This window comes from Martes martes, assembly GCF_963455335.1.
Source record: "Martes martes genome assembly, chromosome: 2".
In the NCBI taxonomy this organism is placed as follows: Eukaryota; Metazoa; Chordata; class Mammalia; order Carnivora; family Mustelidae; genus Martes; species Martes martes.
In genome coordinates this window covers 125,238,748-125,244,747 of record NC_137889.1, presented here as the reverse complement: position 1 = coordinate 125,244,747, position 6,000 = coordinate 125,238,748, and positions in this window count along the sequence as shown.

Below are 6,000 nucleotides of genomic sequence, written 5' to 3'. Positions count from 1 at the left end.
CAGGAACCAAGAGGTTGGCAAGGATGCTAAGAAAGGGGAACCCTTTTGCACTGTTGGAGGGAATGAAAATTGGTGCAGTGGCTCTGGAAACAGTATCGTGCTCACTTCAGCAGCACATATACTAAAACTGGAAAAGAGTATGGAGGTTCCTCAAAATGTAAAACTAAAACTATGCTATGATCCAGCAGTTGCATTACTAAGTATTTATCTGAAGGATATGAATGCTGATTCAACGGGATACATGCACTCTGATGTTTATAGCAGCATTATCAACAATAGCCAGATTATGGAAAAAGCCCAAATATTCATTGACTAATGAACAGATAAAGAAGAGGTGGTGCATATATATACATATAATGGAATATTACTCATCCATAAGAAAAAATGAAATCTTACCATTTGCAATGATGTGGATGCAGCCTAGAGTGAATTATGCTAAGTGAAATAAGTCAGAGAAAGACAAATACCATATCATTTCACTCATATGTGGAATTTAAGAAACAAAATGGATGAACAAAGAAGAGGAAAAGAAAGAGAGAAGCAAACAATAAGAGACTCTTTAACTATAGAGAACAGGGTTGATGGAGGGAGGTGGGCAGGGGGATGGGCTAAATGGGTGATGGATAATAAGGAGGGCACTTAGGATGAGCTCGGAGTGTTATAGGTAAACGATGAACCACTGAATTCTACTCCTGAAACCAACATTACACTATATTTTAATTAACCACAATGTAAATAAAAAATTGATACAAAGAAATAAAGATTAAAATACTAGGCCAGTGCAAAAAAGAGGAAATGGAAGAATTATCTGTCAAACTGTGAAATGTCAATGTTGAATAGGACAATGAGCCAAACTGAAAGTAATAATGCTTTATTTGCTTCCTGAGCTACTGCAGGTAAGAAGCAAAGAAAAATGCTAGCTCTTCAATGTTCCGCTTATCATGGAATGGTACCGGGCATGGGCCAGTCTGATGGTGGTGCTGGTAGTGGAAAATGACTCACTGCTGAAGAGTTGGACAAAACACTTCTACCATTTTAAGGACTTTGGGCTTGGGAGAAGGAAAAGGGGTAATGGCTAGGCGTAAAAAAGTTGAAAATAGAAAAGATTGTATTCTTAGTGTTTGTTCTTCCAATCACTGAGTCAGAAGGGAAAAAAGTTTTAGTCAAAGTCCCCTGATGAGGAAGTCTTGGTAGAGTCTCTACTGTATGGAAGCCTCTGAATGGAAGTGGTTGGGCTAGGAATGCTGAATGTGTATGAGCAGTGTTGGCTCAGGGGTGGGATGAAGATCTGAGTCCTTGATCGCAACTCCTTCCAGAGACTGCAATACACTAACCATTCACCAAGTCTGTTGTGAGGAGGGCAGTTTTCCCACTTGTGGCCAGCTTGGTAAAACCTATATAATTGCCTGTCTTTGAACCTGAAGGATCATGTATACGATTTTAGCCTGGAACTAGACTCCTGTGGAATTTAATATTAAAAGTGGTAACAGGTATAAAGAAGGATGTATACAAGGTCACAACAAATTAAAAAGATGTTATAAACCCCTTTGCACTAAGGAAAGATACACAAAAGTATTAGAAATTTAGAAACCTAATTTTTAAAAATGTACCTATAGGCGGCGCCTGAGTGGCTCAGTCCATTAATGTCTGCCTTCAGCTCAGGTCTTGATCTCAGGGCCCTTGGATCATGCCCCACATCAGGCTCCCTGCTCAGCAGCGAGCCTCCTTCTCCCTCTGCTGTTCCCCCTGTTTGTGCTCTGTCAAATAAATAAAACATCTTAAAAAAATAAAAATGTACCTATAGGAGATAGCATCACAACAGTGACATTCAGAAATGGTATTGAATTGTAATAGATATGTGTGTATATATATACACACATACACACACGTGTATGTAAGTTCACATAACAGTTCACATAATTCATGACTCATGAATTATTTCAGTTGCATTTCATTTGTGTTGCTAAGGAAGAAGTGCATCTAAGACAAAATTTGCAAAACTCTGAGGCTGGTTTTGGTTCTGTGTTTTTTTAGAGCACTAATTTCTTGTCATGTGTTATCACTTATATTGTGATCAAGACTTTTTTTTAAGTAATCTCTGTGGGGTTGACGCTGAGATCAAGAGTCACACGTTTTACCCACTGAACAAGCCAGGCACCCCGAGACAGTATTTTTTTTTTTTTTAAAGATTTTATTTATTTGTCAGAGAGAGAGTGTGCACAAGCAGAGGGAGTGGCAGGCAGACAGAGAAGCAGGCTCCCTGCTGAGCAAGGAGCCCAACATGGGACTTGATCCCAGGACACTGAGATCATGATCCAAGCTGAAGGCAGCCGCTTAACCGAATGAGCCACCCAGGCTCCCCAATACTTTTTTTTTTCAAGTATTTTATTTATTTATTTGAGAGAGAGACAGACAGTGAGAGAGGGAATACAAGCAGGGGAAATGGGAGAGTGAGAAGCAGGCTTCCTGCCAAGCGGGGAGCCTGATGCGGGGCTCAATCCCAGGACCCTGGGATCATGACCTGAGCTGAAGGCAGACGCTTAATGACTGAGCCACCCATTGCCCCTAAAACACATTTAAGATTTAGATTTACCACATTTCTATTTTCTGGTGCTTTCTTTTCCTTGCATTTTTCTTCTGTCTGAAGAGTTCCGTGTAAGTATCACTTTGGGTGCAGATTTAAGAGCTTTTATATGAGAGAATATTGTGCCTTTTGAAGGATATTTTCAATGGGTATAGAACCCTAGGCTGGTAGGTTTTTGTTTCACTTTACTATGTCAGTAGTGAAAATCTTTCTCTTAGATTCTATCATTTCTCTTGGAAAGTCAGTCATTAACTAGTCTTGTTGCTCCTTAGAGGGGGAAATGGTCTTTGTTCTCTGGCAACTTCTAAGATTTTTCTCTTTATCTTTCAACAGTTTTACAGTGCTCTTAAAACAGATGATGACCATTGTGTTGGAGCTCTGTGGTGGAGGAGGAAGGCAGTAAACATGAGGTAAGAGTTAATGGTACAGATCACGTAGGGCTTTACAGGATATGGTGAGGACTTTAGGTTTTACTGAGTGCTGTGAAGATCTACGGAGTGTTTTAATCAGAAGAGTGACCTATGATCGGATATACAAGTTTTAAAAGGATAAATTTGAGTTGTGTTGGGAATGTCAGGAAGGCCCCTTAGTACAGTACTGTAATAATGTAGATGAAGGATGATGGTGGCTTGGACTAAGTATAAGAATTTTTTATGGGGACACCTGTGTGGCTCAGTTGGTTAAGCAATTGCCTTCAGCTCAGGTCATGATCCTCCAGTCCCAGGATCAAGTCCCACATCAGACTTCCTGCTCAGTAGGGAGTCTGCTTCTCCCTCTGACCTCTCCTTTCTCCCCTCTCATGCTCTCTTTCAAATAAATAAAATCTTTTTTTTTAAATCATAAATGAGCAATGAAATGTACTCTCAAGCAACTGTTAAAAATATTTTCTCTTAGTCAAAGTGACGAATAAGGGATTTCCTAACATTAAACTACTCTTGCATCCTTGGGATAAAACTAATCTAACATTTTTTTTTTAAGATTTTATTTATTTATTTGACAGACAGAGATCACAAGTAGGCAGAGAGACAGGCAGAGAGAGAGGAGGGAGCAGGCTTCCTGCTGAGCAGAGAGCCCGATATGGGGCTCGATCCCAGGACCCTGGGATCATGACCCGAGCCAAAGGCAGAGGATTTAACCCACTGAGCCACCCAGGCACACCCCCTGATAACATATTTTTAATATGCTTATAAATTTAGTTTGCTAGTATTTAGAAAATTTGTAATTTGTTGCATTTATGTGCATGATTGGGTTTAGGAAAGTAATTTTGTTCCTCATACCATCCTTTTCTGGTGTGGCATATCAAGAATATACTGAGACTGGTTTTATAAAAATTAGAAGTTTTCTTAATTTCTTAAGTTTAAAGTTGTCATTTCTAGGATATTTGTAAGACTTTCTGGTCTTGGTTTATCTTTTATGGGTAAATTTTTAACTCATAATTGATTTAATGATTATGTTTTTTCCTTCACCCTTTCTGCTAGAGACTTTTTAAAAGAAACTTATTTTCAGATAGAGGTTTTGACTTTGTTGATCCTTTATTCCACTTGTTTTTTTTTTTTTTTAAGATTTTATTTATTTGACAGAGATCATAAGTAGGCAGAGAGGCAGGCAGAGAGAGGGGTAGGAAGCAAGCTCCCCACTGAGCAGAGAGCTCGACTTGGGGCTCGATCCCAGGACTCCGAGATCATGACCTGAACTGAAGGCAGAGGCCCAACCCACTGAGCTACCTCGGTGCCCCTTTTCCACTTGCTATTAATTTTTCCTCTTATTCTTTCATTCTCATTTCTTTAGGTTTATTTTGCTATTGTCTTTTTCCCTTCCTGGGATGATTAGCGTCATTACATTTAAAAAAATATATATTTATTTGACAGAGAGGGGGACATCAAGAGAGGAAACACAAGCAGGGGGAGTGGGAGAGGGAGAAGCAGGTTTCCTGTGGAGGATCCTAGGATCCTTGATCCTAGGACCCCTGGTATCATGACCTGAGCTGAAGGCAGACAGTTAATGACTGAGCCACCCAGATGCCCCAGGGTCATTAGATTTTTAATATTCATTTTCAGTATATGCATTGAAACATAGAAACTCTTTTTAAAAAAAGATTTTATTTATTTGGGGGTTGGGCAGAGCAATAGGTAGAAAATCCCAAGCAGGCTCCACACCCAGCATGGATCCTGACCTGGGGCTAACCTCATAACCCTGATATCATGACCTGAGCTAAAATTTAGAGTCGGATGCTCAACTGACTGAGCAACCCAGGTACCCCGAGGCATAAGAACTTACAAAATAGTACTCCAGTTGCATGTTACCAAGTCTTTTTTTTTTTTTAAGATTTTTGTCAGAGAGAGCACAAGCAGGGGGAGCTGCAGGCAGAGGGAGAAGCAGGCTCCCTGCTCAGCGGGCTTGATCCTGGGACACTGGGATCATGACTCAAGCTGAAGGCAGACACTTAACTGATTCACCCAGGTGTCCCATTACCAAGTCTTACATGCAGCTTTCATTTATTTAAATATTACTGAGCACTTACGTGCATTCTTGTGTATTGCAATGAGAAAAATAGATCTTAAATCTCAAAGAGGTGCATTTGCAATTTAAAAAATATTTTAAAAATATATAAAATGTTTATATTGCCATTCCATTTGAAGTATTTTCTTATTTTTAACATGCTTTAATGTTTCATGAAGTTTATTTTTTCAATTCAAGCATATAGGAACAAGAATTTCTTTTGGGCTCTCTTCATGGGTTACTCATCATCTTATTGTGCTGTTGTCTGAAAATCTGTATAATGGCTTTTGGTGTTTGTTGAGATTTGCTTTGTGGTTTACTGATATTTTTATAAATATTCTATGTGTACTTAAAGTTTTACCTAATAGCTGAGTGATAATTTATGTACGTCTATTAGATCTAGCTTTTAAAATTCAATTTTTTAAATTACTTATTACCTACTATCAGTTATCACAGATACCTTGGACCTAAATGTCTCTTTGTAGCTGTCAATTGCTTTATAGATTTCAAAGCTTGAGTTTTTAATTCCCAGTGAATTGCTCCATTTATCATTATTAAAGCTCACTTTTTATCCCACTTTTTTTCACCTTAAAATCAATTTTATCTGATTAATAGTTTCACAATTTGATTTGGCATTTTCTTATTCCACCAATTTAAACTATTACATCATTGTATTTAAGAATTATTTTTGTAAAAACCACATAGTTTTTAAATTGGCAAGTTTTCAGTATTTACATTTACTGTAACTACTGACATTTGGATTTCTATTATTTTTTGTGATTTGTTCTTTGCTTCTCTTTGCCTTCAACAGGGTTCTCTTAACTACAAATTATTTCCTACTTATTTAACTTTTAATTTAACCTAACCCTTGCTAGCTCTAAAACAGTACACTAAGCCCTTCAGGTTTACACTGATTT